This window comes from Pleurodeles waltl, chromosome 3_1 (assembly GCF_031143425.1).
Source record: "Pleurodeles waltl isolate 20211129_DDA chromosome 3_1, aPleWal1.hap1.20221129, whole genome shotgun sequence".
NCBI lineage: Eukaryota > Metazoa > Chordata > Amphibia > Caudata > Salamandridae > Pleurodeles > Pleurodeles waltl.
In genome coordinates this window covers 563,961,929-563,984,643 of record NC_090440.1, presented here as the reverse complement: position 1 = coordinate 563,984,643, position 22,715 = coordinate 563,961,929, and the positions used below count along the sequence as shown (strand labels likewise).

The window sequence follows — 22,715 nt, the reverse complement described above, 5'->3', positions numbered from 1 at the left end:
GTCGCAGGCTGAGGGGAATACAGAGCAGTCGCAGGCTGTGGAGGCTACTCAGGAGTCACAGGCTGAGAAGACTACTGAGAATTCACAGGCTGAGGAGTATACTGAGGAGTCACAGGCTGAGGGGTACACTGAGGAGTGACAGGGGGGAGGGGAATACCGAGGGGTCATAGGCTGAGGAGTATACTAAGATGGCACAGGCTGAGTAGGCATAGTGAGAAGCCACAGGCTGGTGGTGCACACCGAGAAGCCACAGGCCCAGTGGGTATAGAGGAGCTACAAGCTGGTGAGCGATGCTGGGAAGCCGAAGCCTCGTGGGGCAGCTGCACACTGAGGACCATATACTCAAGAGCAATACTGAAGGGGCACAGACCCAGGGCCAATACTGAGAAACTACAGGCTAGTGGTGCCGGTGCACACTGAGGAGTCACACACTGTGTGTCCATCGTGAGAAACGACAGTCTAGTGGTGCCGGTGCACACTGAGGAGTCACAGACCAGGTGTCCATCGTGAGAAACTACAGGCTAGTGGTGCCGGTGCACACTGAGGAGTCACAGACCAGGTGTCCATCGTGAGAAACTACAGGCTAGTGGTGCCGGTGCACACTGAGGAGTCACACACTGTGTGTCCATCGTGAGAAACTACAGGCTAGTGGTGCCGGTGCACACTGAGGAGTCACAGACCAGGTGTCCATCGTGAGAAACTACAGGCTAGTGGTGCCGGTGCACACCTAGGAGTCACAGACCAGGTGTCCATCGTGAGAAACTACAGGCTAGTGGTGCCGGTGCACACTGAGGAGTCACAGACCAGGTGTCCATCGTGAGAAACTACAGGCTAGTGGTGCCGGTGCACACTGAGGAGTCTCAGACCAGGTGTCCATCGTGAGAAACTACAGGCTAGTGGTGCCGGTGCACACTGAGGAGTCACAGACCAGGTGTCCATCGTGAGAAACTACAGGCTAGTGGTGCTGGTGCACACTAAGGAGCCACACACTGAGTGTCCATCGTGAGAAACTACAGGCTAGTGGTGCTGATGCACACTGAGGAGTCACACACTGAGTGCCCATCGTGAGAAACTACAGGCTAGTGGTGCTGATGCACACTGAGGAGTCACACACTGAGTGCCCATCGTGAGAAACTACAGGCTAGTGGTGCTGGTGCACACTGAGGAGCCATATACTCAAGAGAAATACTGAGGAGTCACAGACCCAGTGTCCATACTTAAAAAATACTGGCTAGTGGTGCTGGTGCACACTGAGGAGTCACAGACCAGGTGTCCATCGTGAGAAACTACAGGCTAGTGGTGCCGGTGCACACTGAGGAGTCACAGACCAGGTGTCCATCATGAGAGACTACAGGCTAGTGGTGCCGGTGCACACTGAGGAGTCACAGACCAGGTGTCCATCGTGAGAAACTACAGGCTAGTGGTGCTGGTGCACATTGAGGACTCACAGGCTAGTGGTAATTGTAATTTATATTTAAATAGCACTTCCTTTCACCCTGACGAGGCATTGAGGTGCATACAGAGGAGTCACGCGTTGGTGATGGATACTTAGGAGTCGCAGGCTGGTGGTGCATACCGGGGAATCACAGGCTGGTGGTGCATACTGAGGCATCACTGGTTGGTGGTGCACACAGAGGAGTCACAGGCTGGTGGTGGATATTGAGGAGCCACAGGTTGTTGGTGGATACTGCGGAGTGATAGGTTGGTGATGCATAGTGGGGAGTCACAGGCTTGTCGTGTATCTTGATGAGTCACAGGCTGGTGGTGCATGCTGAGGAGTCACAGGTTGGTGGTGCATCCCAGGCAGTCACAGGTTTGGTGGTGCATACTAAGGAAGAACCGGCTAGTAGTGCATACCACAGAGTTGCAGGCTGCTGGTGCATACGGTGGATTCACATAGGTGATGCATACTGAGGAGTCACAGGCTAGTGATGCATACTGAGGTGTCACAGGCTGGTGGTGCATACCGGGGAGTTACAACAGGTTGGTAGTGCATACTGAGGAGTCACAGGTAGGTAGTGTATACTGAGGAGTTAGAGTTTAATGGTGCATACTGAGGTGTTAGAGGCTGTTGGCGCGTACCAAGGAATCACAGGCTGATGGTCCTGGTGCATTCTCAGGAGCCAGATATAGGCTTGTGGTGCATACTGAGAAGTCACAGGTTGGTGTTGCCTACCAGGGAGCCACAGGCTGGTGGTGCATACTGAGGAGTCTCAGGTTTTAGATGCATACCAGGGAGTCACAGGTTGGTGCATATTGAGGAGTCTCAGGTTTGAGATGCATACCAGGGAGTCACAGGTTGGTGGTGCATACTAAGGAGTCACAGGTTGGTGTTGCATACCAGGGAGCCACAGGCTGGTGGTGCATACTGAGGAGTCTCAGGTTTTAGATGCATACCAGGGAGTCACAGGTTTGAGATGCATACCAGGGAGTCACAGGCTGGTGGTGCATACTGAGGAGTCTCAGGTTTTAGATGCATACCAGGGAGTCACAGGTTTGAGATGCATACCAGGGAGTCACAGGTTGGTGTTGCATACCAGGGAGTCACAGGTTGGTGGTGCATACTAAGGAGCCACAGGTTGGTATTGCATACCAGGGAGTCACAGGTTGGTGGTGCATACTGAAGAGTCACAGGTTTAAGATGCATACCAGGGAGTCACATATTGGTGGTGCATACTGAGTCGCAGGCTGGTGGTGCATACAGAGGAGTCACAATAGGCTGGTTGTGCATACTGAGGAGTCACAGGCTGTGATACATACTGAGGTGTCACAGACTGGTGGTGCATACCCGGGAGTCACAATAGGCTGGTGTTAAATACTGAGGGGTCACACGCTGGTAGTGTACACCGAAGATTCACAAACTGATGGTGCATACTGAGGAGCCATGGGCTGAGGGGGCAAAGTGAGGTGCGCCATCATAGGATGGGCTTCGTGAAAGCCATAACAGGGGTGGCTTCTTTAGGCCAAGAAAAACAAAAGTATACGAAGAAGCGCCAGCTTCAATGGATGGAGGTCGTCACGCTTTGTCGATGGCACACTAGCACCGGGTGCCACACTATGGGGAGTATGCTGGAGGGGACGCGCTTCAGAGACTCTTTGAGAGGCAGCAGCACAGGGCACATTGAGGGCCAGCCAGGAAGGGCATACCGAGGGCCACAGCAACACAGTCTATTAAGGGTTCCATGAGAGATGTATTCGGGTCATAGTCTGAAGGAGTGGTTGGTGTACTGAGGGGCAGAGGCCATGGTCAGTGGGATACTGGACGGAGTGAGGGTGCACCAAGGTGCCTCAGAGTTGGAGTGACTTCCGAGTTAGCGCTGCACGGGGGCATGCTGGGGGCTGCGGCATTGCGGCGTCTTGAGGCAGTGCGTACCTTCCGAGGTACAGCAGCCTGAAGGGTGGATGGGTAGGGTCAGTAATATGAGGGCAGAGCTACGCCAAGGAGCTTTACCCCTTTCTTGCGGTTTCGGCCTGAGTGAGGTAAATACGGGAGGGGGGAGGGTGGTTGAAGAAGAATATCGCTCCTACTAGACCTCGGTGTAGGTGAGTGCGGGGCAGCAGCAGCCTAGACGGGCTCATTGAGGGGCAGCAGACTGGGGCGACCCTGGTATTCTGAGGATGGTGGCGAAGGCAGTCCATCCCGGGCGTCATAGCAGGGCCCAGGCGTCCTGAGGAGCCGCAGGCAGTGAGTCGTGGTGCCGCAGCCTGGGGTTCGGCGGGAGACTGCGGCCTAGGAGTATGTCACTGAGAGTGTGTCACACGAGGGGGGCAGTGGCTTAATGCGGGCCGGTGCTATACGGAGGAGGGTGATGTGCACAGGGAGGGTCAGACACCTGTGGGGCAGGGGCCTAATGTGTGTCAGCAGCCAACAGGGTGGACAGCATGAGGTACGAAGCGCAACGACCACAGGGCCACAGGCCTAGTGACGGGCGGCAGAGTCATGGAGAGCGTCAGGCGCAGCGAGACACCCTACCTGGGGGCGAGACAGGCTTTTAGCCTATGACTCTATGAGGGGAGGCCGGAGAAGGGGCCGTAGAAGGGGAAGGACAGGGGAGCATAGAGAGGTCGATTCCGTGTGAAAATAAGGGCAGAATCGTTTCTGTTTGAAAAAAAGGCACAACATGAGACATCTACTGGGGGCGCGTGTGTACCGAGGACAGCGGCCTGGGTACACGGGGACCTGGGGGACAGTGAGGATTTCTTAGGAACGGTGCGTACACACTTGGGGATAGCAGGTCGTGCATGACAGGGGCTGTGGTTGCGGGGCCTCGGGCATTCTAGAGTGCGGTGAGACTCGTCCCTGCGGGACAGACTTGAATCTTGTGAGACGGAGTACGTGGTTGTGAGGGAGTGTGGGGCATCGCCAGTGGCGGGGGTGTATGTGGCACAGTGGCGGTGCCTATTGAAGGCAGCCGACTGTGTATGCTCTGGGAGAGTGGTGCGTGTAGCTAACAAAGTGCATGTATACAGAAGGCAGGGGCCTGTGTGTATGCTGGGGGGTGGAGTATGTGTGGTGATGAGAGAGTGCAGTGTGTGTACTGAAGCGCGGCGGCCTGTGTATATGCTGGGGTGAAGTATGTATGGTGCCGAGAGTGTGCACGCTGAAGGACAGTGGCCACTGTATGTTGGAGGTCGATTGTGTGTGGCGCTGAGACAGTGTGAATACTGCAGTACAGCGGCCTGTGCATTTTCTGTGGGTGGGGCATGGATGATGTGGACACTTCAGGACAGCACTCTGGGTATATGCTGGAGTGTGGTATATGCGGAGAGGAGGGTGAGAGCAGCCCTCGTCTGTGCTGGAGGCACGGTGTGTGTGGTGACAACGAGGTGTGCACGCTGCAGGGCAGCAGCCTGGACACGTGCGGGAGGAGGAGTGTATATGGCGGAGCGGGGTGTGCTTGCAATGGATGATAGTCTTTGTGTGTTTAGTGGAGAGAGGGCGTGAATCTCTCTCCAAACGGATGAGGATGGAAAATATCAGTGTTCTTCCCCCTGGAAGTCACAGCCACGAGCTCCCCGGGTCGCGCGAGCTGAGTGACGTGGTCACTTCCCCCTTCTTTTCATTGGTTCTTTCAAACAGCATTTCAGGCTCTTGGTATCCAATCCCCCAAACGACGCCTTCTCTTCTAAACACACGTCCCCCCTCGCCACCTGGGCTGGGTGAGTCCCTGCAGGTGGAGTGCAATGCGTCGAAGCAGACTGAAGCTGTAGTCTGAGAGTACCTTCCAGAGTTTGACGCAGTTCGTGGGCAGCGGTTGCGCACACGTGAGGAGCAAAGTATTCACAGGCGGAGAAGCTGTGCTGTAGAACAATCATTTTGTTAACCTTGCTGATGGGAGTCCAGATGTTCAAGTGTTGTCTCCCGGTCTAATGCGCCAGCTCTCCCGGCTGTCCAACCACAAGACGCTCAATGCAGTGCTCTTGACCTCATATGTGACATCACAAGCAACATTGCATCACGCGCGGCATCACCAGTAACAATACTGTTGGCCTCACACATGCCCTGTGCGTGGCTATATATAACTGGTGACAGGGGAGTTACATTCTCTGTTCCCTGCACGAAGCATAGATTATATGATTAGTGGTCATGTGTGATATGTGCATTACATAGCACATTTCTACCATTTGTTGGTCCCCGGGCAGTCAGGTTTCACCGGGTTTCAAGTGAAACACTATGGAGTCTTTACCTCGGGTGCCCTGGAGCCTTCATAAGTACTGGACCTATTGGTCCGCAGATGGTCACAGGTACACCCTTCTAGCACTTGACCCCCAGGGGTGAGCAGGTGCTAGGTGAGCAGTCCTAGAATTACTCACGGGTTAAACACTCAGAATTCAGCGATGCATTACGATGCCACTGAATAAATTAAGGTCCAGTACAGTGATTTATATTTGTAAAAAGTTAAGCACTCTATTTTACACATAAAATGCTACTTTTAAAACACCTATTGCACGATGTGAAGGTTAGTTAACACTCTACGCCAACGGGGCCCTAAGCGTCCTTAGAAATGTCTCCGTGTGTCTTTAAATCTCTTTTGGCCCAGACTTTCTAGGGAACACCCCAGCCAGACCCAGTCCCTCTGGTCAGAATAGTTAGTACTGCGGGTACCGTGCCCCAAAGTTCCCTTCCCCCAAAACAACAAATCTCTCTTGACGAACGTCAGAGGAGCTCACATACCCTAGTGTGTCAACGTGCACACAAGAGCAGGCGAGGCACCCACCTGTCCTCAGAATGCCCCCATGCCCACACTGGGCAGACACGCTTACCGCGGGCGACTGTCTCTGGAAGTGGCACTGAGCAAAAGGAACATGAGGGGGGAGCCAGCCACTACCGGGGGGTTGCACAAGGGTCACAGACACTCTTGCTTTGGCTGACGTGCTGCATACCAAACTACCACCCTCAGATGCCCCTCTAGAGCTCTCAGTTCTAGAAGAGTGAACCGAGGTGTCCCCAAGGTTGACCGGGAGCATTTGGGGGTGCAGCGGAGGGGACTAGGGAGAACGGGAGGCTCAGAACTGTTGTTGTAGGCCCTGATCCTTCGGCAGGCCCCACACGCTGGCGTTGGAAATGATTCATGTTTCCCCTGTGCTCAGCTCTCTGTTTTGAAGACAACAAGGCAGTGGCTGTCACCCCAAAACAGGCATTAATCTGTAGGATTTGGCAGTCCAGGAGGCCTCTTCCTCAATAGCAAAGCGCTCCTTATCCAGGCACTCTAGCAGCATGGCAAGCGCACGGTCTTGGTCTCTGGACGGATGACAGGACTCAGAATCCTGCCCCGTGCCTCACTCAGATTCATTCAGGTTCCTTGGTGTGAGACTCCCTCCTTTGTCATGAGACAAATGTGGTCCATTAGGCTTATCCCTGACTGGTAGACCCAGGCGTGGACACCAAAGCTCCTCCTTCTTTTTGCGTATTTCTCACTTATGGACTGTTGTAGAGTTTCACACAGGCTTTCCCACCCATAGACTTTGATCGGCACAATCAGTAGGTGGGTGGGGTGTACCCTGACAGGAGATGGAAAACAAAGTTGCAAAGAAGGGGGAGACCGTCACACCAGTCACTGCACAGGTCTCTCTGCTGTGACACTGCGAGGGAGATGACGAACTGGAAAGCACAAGGGCAGCCTTTGCATTTCCAATAGAGATCACTGCCAGCCCTCCTACAGGGGCTTGGCTCACTTGTTTGACGTTCCAATGCTTTTCTCAATCAACAATGACACTATAAATGCTCACCTCAGTCTCCATTGTGTGGTTCATCCATGCACCGTTGTTCTCTGATGGATTCGTGTTCCAATGCAGGGAAGCGCAACACACACAGTCCAGCTCACGCTAAAACTTGCATGCTATTCAAACATGCTGTCTCCATCCACATCCGCATTAATTGAGCAAATGACCTATTGGAGTGACCCACCAGACGCTTTACCTGGAGAGGCCTTTGTGAAGGTACCCTGTGAAGGTAATCAGCAAAAGAGCCAACCCTCTCTACCAGGGTTGGACTGGCCTTCAAGGCAACCAGGCAGTGCCCGGTGGTCTGGTCTCACAGATCAGTGTGCAGGCCGTTTTTTTCAGCAGTTGTTAGTCAGATTTGTGGGTAGCTGGGCCGGGTTATTCTGTTGATTTCCCTGATATTACGTTTTTTTTGCTTTATGCTTCGCTAATGGGGGCGGCTTTTATTTTGGTGTCCGGGCCTATCTTTTGTCCCAGTCCCACCCTGCTAGCTACTGTCATCAATTGAGACCACCACTGCCAGCCTGCACTTTGTGTGTCCCTCCTGATCTCGGAGCTATGCTCCGGGGTCTTAAACTTTTACATTAGAGGATCACAGTGAACATGTGTGATGGTCGTGTTCATTAAGGTGCACACATCAAACACTTACAGGGAATTAACACAAAGTGGAACTCAGGGAAATGGTGCACACTTTCCAGAGCCACGCAGAGGACAGTTCCATTCCAACACATGTGATGTCATGTGTGAGGTCATGGTTTGTGAATTACAGTGTGGAGAGGAGTATGTTTGCATAGCTATCATTAACTGACAACTATCAGTTGTTTTTAGATTTTGGATCACAACCAGTAAAGCTGTTTCAGTGTACACACAGTCCACATACAAATTATAGTGATATGGGAGTGCCTCCACACTCATCTAGAAGGCACGCAATATATTCACTGGTATTCTGTCTTCACTGGCCAGGCTACACCACTCTCTTCTTTTTGCTCAAACAGACAATCATGACAACTTTCTTCACCAGTGTGTACACAGCAGGGATCCTGCAATCACAGAGAGCTTCTGCTCACCACCATGGGATCTACTTCCTCTTTATGAACAAATTTCCTCTTAGAACGTTCTTTATTTGTCTGCATATCCACATAGAGAAGTTGATGTCGTAAGCCTAGAACATAGCCCTTCAGTATGCATGCCTCCTGCCCACACATGCATTGCCTGCTGAGCCTCAGTACATACACCCCCTTATACATAGCCAGCCATTTCTCAGTGCTCTATGTACACATGTAGATGGCTGCCCCTAAGTAGACAGCTGCTATTTGCTGCTGTAAAGGAGTGAGCTTGGTCTGTTTGAAGGCTAAGTTACTGCAGAGTAGGCCCCTTATGGGAATGTAAGTTATTGAGAATAGGAGTCCTGTGCCTTTAGTGTTCCTGTTGCGGTGGAGTAACGAAACTGGAGCCCCCCGAATAGAACATGGAGTCCCTTACGCCCCTTCAGACTCACTTAAGCCTGATTCTGTGCTGAGGGGGTCCCCTGGAGCTCAGCCCCTGACCCCGCACCGCTGTGGCTGCGGGCCTTTGTTAAACCACTGCTTTTTGTTATTGGTTAATGGTGAAGTGTGGCTTGGTAAAGCAGAACCTGACATCATCTCAGAAGGTTCTTTCAACAATTGATAGGTCGAGGATGGCATTTTATCTCATATATCTGTACACTGATTATTCCAGCCTGTCTTCTTGTAACTTAAGTTTGTGGCTGCTAGTTATTATGCATTATTATGTATTATTTCTGGTTAGCTCTGTGCCATGGAGAAGGATCAGTGTGTAAGAAAGAGGGGGCACACTGATCGGTCCTCAAAGCATGGGTAGATCCTGACTGAACCAGACAAACACTATCTGTGGACTGATGCAATATGAGGACAAGTCTCTATAGTGTGTTTAGGTAGTTTTGAGCGAGTGTATCAAAAAACTAAAAGTGCAGGCATATTTGCCTCAGTCAGCACAGTTTTACGACCTTCCCCAGTATCAAAGCCTGCAAGGAGTTAGAATAGAGAATACACACTTCATTATGGCCAGTAACCTGTCCTGATAACAATGGGTATGAAATGGTGGGTTGATAGGTGGGTGTGTCTGTGTCCACACCCACCCAATAAGTTTGTGGACTTCTCATGACTTCTCATGACAGTAGGTCGAGGCATTATGATGTTATGCTACTTTTATAAAGTGAAACATGAACCATTTTCAACAACTATTTTCACTGCTTGCAGTTCATACGCCTGGAGATGGGCTTCCCTAAAACCGGAGAGTGCTCCTAGGGAGAATCATGGACCTCGTCTATAGTCTGGTTGAGTGGGATCCCTGCTTTAAATCACTAGGGCAGCCGTCCTGCTATAGTCTCAGGTCACCTGCCTCACTTGAAGGCTGCAGAGCAGCAGGGTTTTAACCAGATGAGCCTCATTCATTTGGCCGCTGTTGGAAACTCTTGGCCTGCCAGCTCACAGTGGTGATATATTTAGGGCTCTATTTAGAGCACAGGGACCATGAGAGGAAGGAGACCCCAGGCAATGAATTGCCACAATAAGCCCCCAGGCACAGGGTGAAAACTCCTAGTGTGCCATTATTGCTTTTTTTTACACCTGCTTTGGGGGTTATTTTTTGAAAAACGAAAAAGGGTTGTTAAATAGGTGCAAGTAATATGACAGCATCACAGCCTACTCTTGAGCCTTCGGCGCACCTGAGCAAATTTCAAATACCACTAGCAAGCAAAAAGGGTTCACTAAATCTGGTAGGTGGTCTTCTGCCAGGGAAACATAGGGCATGGTTTTTGCTTACCCAAGAGGCTGGTGGCCTCCAGCCTGATGCAAATGACCCCCTAAGTCCCGTCACTCTCAGCATTAACCTGTGTCTGTACTCATGCCCCTAGTTCCCTAGTTCTAGTGTGCTGACTGATCCTGTGGGAGTATTGTCCCCTTCAGCATAATATGTATTACATGTTTCTATGGTTAGAGGCTGCAATTAGTCTAATGCGCCTTTTTCATCTGCTTCATCCCCTTCTGATGCTAGCTACAGGTTGTGGTTTACTCCATTAGAAGCCTCTGTGTAGCAACTTACTATTACTAAATCAAAGCCTGCAGAAAAGAGGGGAGATGCTGTGCCAATAATTTTGTCTTTGGGAAGGGTATGCATGTCACCTGGTTTTCTGTGCCCTTCTCTCCAACCCTAGTGAGTATGTTCGGTTTACTGGTCCAGTGCTCAAGAGAAAGTCTCTCTTCTCCATTCACAAGTGTTCAAGCGTCTGGTGTTAGTTTATTCCTTGTTGCAGTGTCAGTGTGTTCCAATAACTTTGCTCAGGATTACTACAGGGCAGTGGTTAGTTTGTAAATAAAAATGTGCCGGTGCCCAAAGTTCTCCTCTGAAATGTGCGGATGCTGCAACTAAATGTGCGAGCACAGACTAAAGAGGCAGCATAATCCTAAATCAATTTTGGGCCTCTTTAATCCATTTACAGCCACTCCCTGCCCCATCAGCTCACTCTTGCAGCTTTCTGTTTTTCTCCTTTGGCAACGCTTTTCCATCTTTCTCTTCCTCCACCTTTCCAAATAAGTGTCTTTTGCTCACAGTAAGTATCTGCTGCAGAAAACTAAGTGCCAGCCCTCAAAAATAAGTGCTGTTGCCCACACACTGGAAACCACAGGCTCAAATTAAGCACTGCTACAGGGAAAGTCAGGCCCTACTTACTTCATTCCAAAAACCTATACCTTTATCTGCAGAACTCAGTGGTGCATGCATGGTAAAAGCATCTGCATAGTAAATGCATGTGTGCTACAGGCATCTGTGTGGTAAAGGCATATGTGCTAAAGGCATCTGTGTGGTAAAGGCTGTTTCCTGTTCATTATTGCTTTAGGATTACATTTTTCTGGCACAGTTTTGCAGCCTTCACCATATTATGTAGTCATAGTCACAAAACTCTGAGTTCAAAATAATGTTTTTGTGGGATTATTTGGGCCAATATATGCACACTCTGTTGATAACCCTCGTCAGTTAGGACCATGTTTCCATAGAAAAGCGTTTTTTGACTTACCTATATTTCCTGCACTGTTTGAAAAATCTTCACAAAATGTTCCCACAAAAAGTGCCCTGGTGATTCTTGTTGCATGGAAAGTTTTGGGGTGATCCGTCAAGCAGGGGCCATGAAAAAGGTGGGGGGGGCAAGAAAGTTGTGTTTCCCATGTTAATTCCCATTGGACCTTTGAACACGACTACAGCCCAAACCACTGAACGGAATTACGCCAAATTTGACCGAAAGCTAGCTTTCGGTATGCTGATAGTGCTTTTGGTGTAAATCCTTTCCGTAGTTTACGAGAAGTTAAGGAAAATCCAAATTTGTATATCTGTGGCCGTGAATAAATTACGAATATTCATGAATTTTGGTGAATGCGCACAGAAGCGATGTAATTGGCTGGCCACAACCCGACTAGAAAGTTGCAGCCGCCTTTTTATGTCATGGGAGAGGGTCCCAGGGTGGAGGTACCCTGACCCCATGAGTGTGATATAAGGGTGTATAGTGTCAAATTATGGGTTTAAAATTATTTTTTAACACCATGCATGATAGTCATGAATATTCTCGAATATTCGATGATATACAAAAATATGCAAAAAATGTTTTAAAACATTCACAAACTAATTCATACACTAATTAATTCACTCATACATGCACTCACAGACTCATGCTCCCACTCACACACCCACTCAGACACTCATGCACTCACTTAGACCCACTCATAGACTCACACACCCACTTTCAGATCCACTCAGGCACTCACACACCCCCTCACAGATCCACTGACAGAGATAGGTTCTCTGGCCAACCCCCGCTGCGCATGGCCAAAGGCTTTGCGCAGGGTTGGGTGGTTATAACGACTTGGCTGCAGGCCCTGCAGCTAAAACACCTACGGTTGTGGTTGGATTAACGTATAGTAATTAGAATTACTTTACATTAAAGGAACATATAAATTCACTGAAAAAAACAAAGGTTACAGGGATGTTATAGTTAGGTTCTGAATTTTCTGGTACAAAACCATAGAAATTCAACAGAGTTATTTCAAGTAGCTATAACTCGCGACCTAAGGTCGCCATGCACAGCTAATTACTCCACATTTTCTATAATTGATGACATCTTCTATGGCATCTTTGATATTATCACTGCAACATTTACAATAAAATTATTGATAAGAAAACTGTGCATGGTGAGGGCGCGAGATATAGTAACCTTAGGGTGCAAGTTACAGTTACTTGAAATAACTCTAACTATAACTGCTGAATTTCTGTGGTTTTGTACAAGTATATTCAGGACCTAACTATAATGTCCCTGTAACCTATGTTTTTTCAGTAAATATTATATGTATATGTATGTACTCTTCTTTGCCCATGTTCTTTCCCACTTGTTGATTCTCGCCATCTGCATGTTGCTTCAACCCCCCCACTCCTGCAACCAGCTCATCCATTATTATTATTATATTTTTTTTTATAGCACCTCAAGATCGGTTTTAAAACAGTACTTTCTTGCTACTTTGTTTTTTAAATTTACCGATCGATCTCGGAACAGTAAATAAAAAGACAAAATAATGCCCTTTGTAAATGCGTGTATGTGTGTTGAACACATGAGTGTGCCGACAAAATGATGTGACAGTCACACCATTAGGTCTTTTATTTGCCCTGGTGCACAGCAGCCGCGATGCTGTTCAACATGGCTAAAAACATTAACAAAGTAAGTAGGTCGCAGAGGCGAGACCTACTGGCTTTACTAGTGCTTGTTTAAACATGGTGAAGATGATAAACACTTTGGAAGTTCGTCAAAGGCAAGACAGAAGGAGGATGCTCGTTTCTCTCTAGAATATCTTGAAGAATAGAAGGTAGTACTAACAGGCCTTTAATATCAAAAGCCAGGACAACTTAACACTAACACACACACTCATGCATGAACGCACACACACACACACACACACACACCCACCCTCCCTTCATGCACAGTGATTTAAACATGAGATGGAGTGGCCCGTCTTGGAATGGGCAGGCATCATGACACCGCTTCTCTGGGCCTTGAGACTTGGCAGTCATTTGTTACTCTGCAATAGCAGTGATGAGTACTGTCATTTAGGACTGGAGTCTCAGAGCCTCTGATGCTGCTGCCTTTGCACTGAATAACTAAGATTCTCCTCTTTTACAGGTGATTTTCTAATGGCTGGGAGTTTAGCAGTTAGGGTTTACTGCAGTGGCCGGCAACAGGCTTAGAACTCAGATACTGTATGACACATGTAATTACACCCAATACACTCAGTCCATTCATAGTCATTTCTTTGCAAAAGAAAATGGAACTAATTTACAAAAGTACTTTGCATTAACGAAGCCAGTGCAGCTAACTTGGTTAATGATTCACACCGTGTAAGCTATCCATTTATGACAGCGTAACCTGTTCATATGTAGGCTACAGGCATCCCATAGACTGCTGCCTAATATGTTATATTATGCCTGTCTGTATAGCGCACTAATCACTCGTGAGGGTATCTAGGCACTTACGTCTCCTAATACTGACATACAACTGTGTTTCACTGCATGAATGGCCAATTGCTATTCCTGCCCCGGTACACTAATCAGTTCAATGGCATCCTTGCTCCTGGGCAGAGTAATAACTGCTTGAGAAATTGACAGGTTTATCATATCTCTCATTTATGGAGGAGACAATTTGTCTAGTCGTGGGTTTTTGTTTTAGACCTCATTCTTGAAAGGAATGAAGAACTCACTCTTGCTACTTGGAGTGTACTTCACACTCCTTTGCTGGATGTTCCTGCTACATATTGGGAACACTCAGATAGAAACATGTGATGTGTGAAATACTTGTAAAAGGCTCAGTCACTGTCATTTGGGGAATGCACAGATGTGCTCTTCCCTTGCACCCAGCAAAATCCGGAACAACAGACCCCTGCCATTTGGGGCATGGATAGATCGATTGGAGAGAGAGGTTTCTGACACTTGGCCTCCTGGAGCCAGAGCATGGCCCCACTAAAGATAAAGATCTACATTCCATGTCCTTGGGGCAGATGGGAAGGAAATTTAGGGGCGACATCTGTGATTCAAAGGATAACCCTTTGAACCACCCCTGACTTCAAAGGCACACTTTAGTATAACTAGGGGTGCTATCCTTCAGCAAGGCTTGCATCTACGGCAACGCGGGGGAACTGGTGCAGCTGGATCGCGTGGTGTGCACTGCCAGAGGAATCTGTTGTGCACAGGAGGATAACTGTCGGAAGACAGGGATCCGGGCACCTTTCCTGTACTGTGGCTGTCCCGAGCCAACTGCCTGCTGCTGTGTCGCAACCGAGGTGTGCTCTCCAAGGGCTGTTTGGCTGCCCCTTGTTCTCTGCAGAGGTCTCAGGGACATCAACAACCTCCTGCAAGGGAGTTTCATTATCTGCTGATACCATCCGGAGAGCAGTGCCCTCTTCTGCACCTACATCGTATGCCGGACTCTACCAGGCAGCAGCGGCATGGACAAAGCATTGTGCCTGTAGACTGGAGTTACCTGAAGCAGAGCCCACAGGTCATGCCCGCACTTCAGGTGAGTGGTCCTTCATCGTGGGGACCCATACACGCCGAGACATCTTGTGATGTGAGCGGGATCACCCGTTGCTGGATCCAGCATGGCCCGCTATTGTCGAGTGAGTTGCATTTCTTGCCTGTAATCCTCGGCTGCACATGCATAGTGTGCTGTGCCCCGTTCCTAGGTTTCGACCCTTGGAGGTGGGGATGCTTTATGTGGCACGGCTGCACTTGCGTCGAATTGTGTGACCGGGGAGTCTGGTACAAATAAAGTTATTGCACCCCAGACGTTGTGCCTCAGTCCAGGGAGGTACGGAAACGAAGTTCCTTGTGTGACCGGATGATCTAGACTGACTCAAGTAATTGAGCGCTAGACGTTGTGCCTCATTCCAGATAGGTGCAGGATTTACATTCTTCGTGGGAGTGTCCAGGAGTGTCTGGTGTGGTTCAAGCCATCATGCACCAGACTAGTGCCTTCTCCTGAGGAGGTACCGCATTGGAAATTGTCTTTGGAGTGATCATATGGTCAGGAGAAATTCAGGTTATCAGGCCCCTGACGTTGTGCCTCATTTTTGTGGAGGTACAGCACTGAGCACTTTTCACATGGGATCTTAACCGCCTGGTGCAACACAAGTCTTCATGCATCAGACACAGCACCTCCTTGTAAAAGGCGTGCGGACCTAGTAACTCTTCATGTGCAACCGGAATTGTCAAGGGCAACTCAAGTAAACACACACCAATGGTGCACCTCCATTACAGAGGTGCCGGAATTGATAACTATTTTGTGACGCTGACTGTCTGGAGGGGCTCAGTGCCACAGTGGCTAATGGGTGGCCCCAGTGACTCTCCCTCTGCGTTTTGCAGACCTCTGAGTGAACTTCCTACTGGCAGCCCAACCACCTCACTGCTAATTGTTGCCAGATCAGATGTTGTCTTTCCTTCCTCTGTCCCATTTTGTCCCTGGGATCCTGTGTAGTGTGACTAGGGCGGCAAGCGGTCTAGGGTCCAGGGGGAAGGTTGGCTCAAACTATGATTTGTGGTGGGGCAGGATAACTGAAGCTGGTTGGTGGGTGGACAGCAGTTTGGGACCCAGGGTTCCTGCAAACAAGGTGGCATCCACTAGCCAGATATCAGGGCACTGCATTCGAGTGCCAGGAGTATGTGCATATGATTCTGTGTGTGCACGAGCCAACTGATACCCGTGACACTGCCAAGCGTTGCAGAGTGGATGTGTGGGAGTGAGTGTGGGTGAATGTGAGGGCAGCAGCGTGGTGTTGCTGGTCACCTTCTTCTGCCGGGGAATTCCTGAGTTTGGCATTACAATTTACTAGTGCAGCATAGGTCACAGTGCAATATGGAAGTGTTACAATCTTTATATGCACTTATTGCTGCTAGCGTTGGGAACTGGGGTGCACCCTGAATTTAAGTGTTACATCAAAGTTCTAAACTCTAGGGTTGGCCTTGTGCTGATAATGATTGACACCACATGAAGGTGCAGGGAGGGAAAGTATTGTTTTCTCACTTGTACATACTGTTGCTGTTGTTACACACAGTTGGGCCAAATATTGTGATCTCTATTGCTAAATGTGATTTATGCCCAGATTTCCATGATGCTCATGCCGTGTTGACAATGTGTGTATTGAATACAATTTTTATTTACCTACACGTGTGTGAAGTCTCATTTGTGCCACACAGCGTGGCGGTGAAGGGGAAATGCTGTGATAAGCCTGACTGCTCTGTGCCAAGCTACCCAAGGAGGGTTATACAGCGACTGTAATCACCAACCCCTGACAGGAGTGGCAAGATTCTGAATGACTGGGACCTTACCGCAGCCAAGCAGAATGTGCTGCCTCCAACATTGGTGCCGATTGGTAATGCTCCCTGGTTGTAAATGCAGTGGGGACGTAGATCCAATTGGGCTGCTGAGTGGATGGTCCACATGATCGTCGCTGTGTTGTCTCTGGTGAGGGTTGTCTATTCAGTCAGGTGGCTGTCTTGGTTTGTGATGAGTAGATTAGCAAAGAGTTCAGTGTTTTCGGGTGGTCCTGGACAAAGATGAGCAGGCAGGAAAAATAAAGAAAGTGATACTGCTGGGAAAAAAATGTAACGGGCACCAAGTACAGTTCTAAGAAGCAAATGGAATCATAAAAAATTCACAGGGGCCAAATATGTGTGTGCTGTGTGTTACACTGACAGTGTGTGTTGTGGCTTCTTGCTATCTTATGCATTCCCCCTTCTACCTTAATGTTCCCTGTTGCTCAGCCAATGAGCGAGGTCATTGCATGGTTGGAATGCTGACAGTGTTTGTGCTTGGATGAGTGGACAGTTGGAGTGAGGAGGGCTGAGCGACAGGATGCTGCTCCTGGTGGGGCTTTATCTGTAACCTACAACTAAGCTAATAAACCTATATCTTATAACCTACAAGTATCTATCATTGATTACAATACTGGAGACGATTTAAGGAAGAACCAGTGTGTGAAAGAGTAAAGAAACTGAACCTACAGAAAATCTAAGGAGGAACCAGATTATAGATGAAAATCAACAGAAGAGATATTGAAAATCTAAGAGAAAAATATAAAGCCAAAGAAACTGAAGATTGAAGTGAAGAACCCCCTGGAAACCCTAGCAGTGTGTTTTCTACCAGACAGCCTATACCCAACAGAAGTTAGAGGGCGTGTGACCTATTTAACTTAAAGGCAAGCTGTTTAATCTACTAGGTGCTCAGCAAACAGGAAGTGCAGTGGTCTGCAGATTGAGAAGGTGGTTTGCTCAGCTGTGCACGACACCAGACCTGTTGTACCTGCTTGTATGGACTGGGTATATTGAGGAAATGGTCTGCTGAACTGTGTGTGTACCGAGTTAAAAAATGTATGGCACTGAACATTTGGCAACCTAGTGGAAAGTCAGTTGGAGGAACAACTGATGCCAGCATTTAAACAATATCTGAAAAGTGATCATTCAACCTGTGCAGCAGTCACTTGAAATGTTGTGCTTAAGGGCAAACATTGTGAGTAACAGTTACAGTCTTCCTGTTGACTGGGTTGCTGAGTTTCCCTGCCCTCTATTCTGCAAGAGAGGTCATTGGGTACCTGATCTGTTTCCAGGACGTTTTCTGAGACAAAGACTAGAGTGCCGACCTGGCACATGGGAACAGCTCCTGTGCAGTGGAGAGCATGTGTGCCAATTTTTCATACGAGGATATAGAACTATGTGGGCATGTAATTAAATAAATTGTACATTGGCAATGTATTCAGGTGAGAAGTCGCTTACCACAGTGGAATATTTGACTTTTCTGGGAATAATTTAACTTTAGATATACTGTTGTGCATTTTACTCAATACCATACATTGCTTGAATGTATTTTTCAATGCTGCTATACTGGATTTTAAAGATGCGTTGAGTTGAATTGAGTAATGTTATGTTTATGCTGACTGTGCTTGCCGCTGCTGAAATTAATTTTTAATGCTGTATTGAATTGAGAAATGGTATGCTGTTACTGACATGTTTTAAAGTTGTTCAGTTGTGGCATGTATGTTACTCACAGGAAGTGCGCCCTGATGCTATTTTAACATGAAATTTGGCTTACCATATTTTGCATGTGTATATTGGGCTGAAGTTTTAAAGCCATGCTTGATTTTAGAGACCTATAATTTGAGGTTAGATGGTAAAGCCACGTGCAGAGTGACATTTTAATAATGTGATATTAGTATCTTGGTCCGTATTTGGGATTGTGTTTTTGACCATCCTTCCCTAGGGGTTAATGATGTGGGAGCATTGTGTTAAGCCCAGTGTTGAGGGGGTACGCCCCAGTAATGTGTCAATCCTTCCATGTGGTTAAGGATGTGGGGGCATTGTGTTAAGCCCAATGTTAAGAGGAGTACATCCCAGTGGTATGTATCAATCCTTTCCATGGGGTTCAGGATGCGGGGGCAGTGTGTTAAACCCAATGTTGAGGGGGGTACACCTCAATGATATATGTCTATCCTTCCTATGGGGTTAACGATGTGGGGGCAGTGTGTTAAGCCCAATGTTAAGAGGGATACACCCCAATGATATGTGTAAATCCTTCCTACAGCGGGATGTGGGGGCAGTGTTTTAGGCCCAATTTTAAGTGGGTAAGTGGTTATATCCCAATGCAGTAGAGGGAAGGTGAAACCCTGGTCCTGTTTAAGCATAGGGTGATGGGAGTACTTGGTTGAACCACATTGCGGCAGAGAGTAGGTTAAACCCTGATTCTTTTTAAGTGAATGGTGATGGGAGGACGTGTTTCTACCCCAATGCAGTGGAAGGTAGGTGAGACCCTGGTTCTGTTTAGGTGTATAGTGATGGGGGTACGTGGTTACACCCCAATGCAGTAGAGGTGGAAGAAACTCTAATCCTGTTGAGTGTTGAGTTGTGAAAGGCAACGGGCTGATCCTGTTATAGTGTGTGAGATAGGGAGGGGAACACATAGTTAGTGTTCTCTGTTGGGTTAGCAGGGAAATATTTGTACACTTGTATTGTGAATTTGTGGAATGTATTGGTTAACTGTGTTTTAACATCCTACATCCCATTGGAGTATTAAAGTTAAGCAGAGAGTGTTTGTTAATCTGTTCTGTGTTTTTTCGATGGGGTGGTACTCATAATTTTGAAGGATGGTTGATGGGGGTGTTTAGTCTGTTTTCTGTTCTGTTGAATATTTCATTGTTTTCATAAGGGGGGGGAGATGTGTTGTGGCCTTTTTCTATCTTATACATTCTCCCAATTACCTTAATGTTCGCTGCTGCTCAGCCAGTGAGTGAGGTCATTGCATGAATGGAATGTGGACAGTGTTTGCGCTTGAATGAGTGGACAGTTGGAGTGAGAAGGGCTGAGCGACAGGATGCTGCTCCTGGTGGGGCTTTATCTGTAACCTACAACTAAGCTAATAAACCTACATTTTATATCCTACCAGTATCCATCTTTGATTACAACAGTGTGTCATGTCACAACCTTTAAGTCAGTAGCTCTTTGTCTTCTAGAGCTTGTGATTTCGTTTTTCCTGTTTTTTGAAGGGACTTAGTGAAGGAGTGACATATGAAATGGGACCACTTGACAGCTTTGGAAGTTTTCTTATAGAAGTTATAAGAAATTATAATTATGCAGCCAAACGCTGTAAGGCAGGCAACCTATGAAACACTAGGTAAACACAGGTGAACTGGAATCAGGTAATTTCCCAACCATAAGTCTGAATAACTGATTGGCAGACACCGAGGTACAAGAATGTGAAATTTTGTTTGCCGGCATCTAGCACCATCTAGTGGTATAGACAATGGTAGTTACCATCAATAAACAAACCAGGCTTTCTTCAAGTCTGTAAATGGATTCGCAGTATGAAGAACGCGAATGGGAATCAATCCCCCTGTGCCCTCTTTCCCCTCCGACTCTTCAGACGGCTCTGCTGGCAAAGAGCTGAAAGCGCACACGTGTAGTGCCTGCCAGCATAGAATGTCTGCCAATAGGGGTGGGGGCCTTTAGGAGGTGGGAGCGGGGAGGGTGTGTGAGTGCACCGTACGCCGTACCAGACTCCCCCCTACATGACTGTGACACCCAGTGCTCCGTGTCGACTGGTGGCATCCGCCGTTCTTCACTGCACTACTGTTTACATAACAATATTAGTGATAGCCTTTTCTGCGTGTTGCACCTTGTAGTGAGTGCCGGTGCAGGGTACCGCCAAACACAGGCTCAAATTAAGCTCCGAGGCCAATGCGTAAAACAAGAGTTCCAGAGCCTAGCGTTTTCTTTACGGGGCTTAAGGCTAGGCACCACTGTGTTTGATTCCATCACCAACCCCGCTGGCGCACGACCTGGTCTCATGAGAGCGGGGCACAATGGTGAAAGTGCTGTTAGTGTTTAGTCTGAATTCTTTCTTGTGCTGACTGACTGCTAGTTTATACAACAGATTAAACCATAGGCAGATTTGCAACAAAATTAAACGAAAGGATGCAGCAGACTAACCTGAGCAAAACTTGTAAAGGCTCGACCTGCAGGTTCTTCCTCCAACAAATATTTGAAGAATAAATGTGTGTCTCTGCAAGTTTCTAATGAAAACATTTACAAAGCAGTAGCAATAGTAGACCAAACAATATTTCAGACCTGTTGTTTAAAAAATGCGGTAAATTTGGTTGCGTCATTTTGGAACAATATCATAACCCCTTTTCACAACCCTATTCTGAAACGCTCATCTTCAGCAGGAAACGCCAGGGCTCCTGTTGTTAAATAGGTAATCAGAAAGCTTTGCTGCTTGGCTGAGTCGTAGTGTAAATAATCACATCTTACTCAGTTCATTATGCGGCGACACGGGATTGTACATTGCAAATCATGTGGATAAGTGATACAGCTGTGGTCGCTTTGTTCTGTTTCATCTCAGCTCCATTTATCGCCGACCAGCATAGCCCTTCGCGGTAAGTGTGGTATCGTGGTGACTCTGAATCCGCCTGCCCCTGGACATAGCAGCCTCTCACTAGGCTGATATCTGAGACAGTAGTGCAGGCCTCTGGCATGTGCATACTGCATGTGCTTTGATATATGCCCAGTAGTGCAGGCCTCTGGCATGTGCACACTGCATGATATATGCTCAGTAGGTCAGGCCTCTGGCATGCGCATACTGCATGTGCTCTGATATATGCTCAGTAGTACAGGCCTCTGGCATGTGCATACTGCATGATATATGCTCAGTAGTGCAGGCCTCTGGCATGTGCACACTGCATGATATATGCTCAGTAGGTCAGGCCTCTGGCATGCGCATACTGCATGTGCTCTGATATATGCTCAGTAGTACCGGCCTCTGGCAGCTGCATACTGCATGATATATGCTCAGTAGTGCAGGCCACTGGCATGTGCATACTGCATGATATATGCTCAGTAGTGCAGGCCTCTGGCATGTGTACACTGCATGTGCTCTGATATATGCTCAGTAGTGCATGCCTCTGGAATGTGCATACTGCATATGCTCTGATATATGCTCAGTAGTGCAGGCCTCTGGCATGTGCACAGTGCATGATATATGCTCAGTAGGTCAGGCCTCTGGCATGCGCATACTGCATGTGCTCTGATATATGCTCAGTAGTACAGGCCTCTGGCATGTGCATACTGCATGATATATGCTCAGTAGTGCAGGCCTCTGGCATGTGCACACTGCATGATATATGCTCAGTAGGTCAGGCCTCTGGCATGCGCATACTGCATGTGCTCTGATATATGCTCAGTAGTACCGGCCTCTGGCATGTGCATACTGCATGATATATGCTCAGTAGTGCAGGCCTCTGGCATGTGCACACTGCATGATATATGCTCAGTAGGTCAGGCCTCTGGCATGCGCATACTGCATGTGCTCTGATATATGCTCAGTAGTACCGGCCTCTGGCATGTGCATACTGCATGATATATGCTCAGTAGTACCGGCCTCTGGCATGTGCATACTGCATGATATATGCTCAGTAGTGCAGGCCTCTGGCATGTGCATACTGCATGTGCTCTGATATATGCTCAGTAGTGCATGCCTCTGGAATGTGCATACTGCATATGCTCTGATATATGCTCAGTAGTGCAGGCCTCTGGCATGTGCACACTGCATGATATATGCTCAGTAGTGCAGGCCGCTGCATACTGCATGATATATGCTCAGTAGTGCAGGCCTCTGGCATGTGCACACTGCATGATATATGCTCAGTAGTGCAGGCCTCTGGCATGTGCATACTGCATGTGCTCTGATATATGCTCAGTAGTGGAGGCCTCTGCACACTGCATGATATATGCTCAGTAATGCAGGCCTCTGGCATATACACACTGCATGTGCTCTGATATATGCTCAGTAGTGCAGGCCTCTGGCATGTGCATACTGCATGATATATGCTCAGTACTGCAGGCCACTGACATGTGCATAC

The 22,715-nt window shown here is 48.1% G+C and overlaps 1 protein-coding gene across 1 annotated transcript in view; it reads left to right on the top strand.

Annotated features, from left to right (window-relative positions):
* Positions 1-22,715, top strand: part of RASGRF1 (Ras protein specific guanine nucleotide releasing factor 1) — a 944,233-nt gene that overhangs the window by 2,033 nt on the left and 919,485 nt on the right. The gene's annotated exons all lie outside the window — the stretch shown is intronic.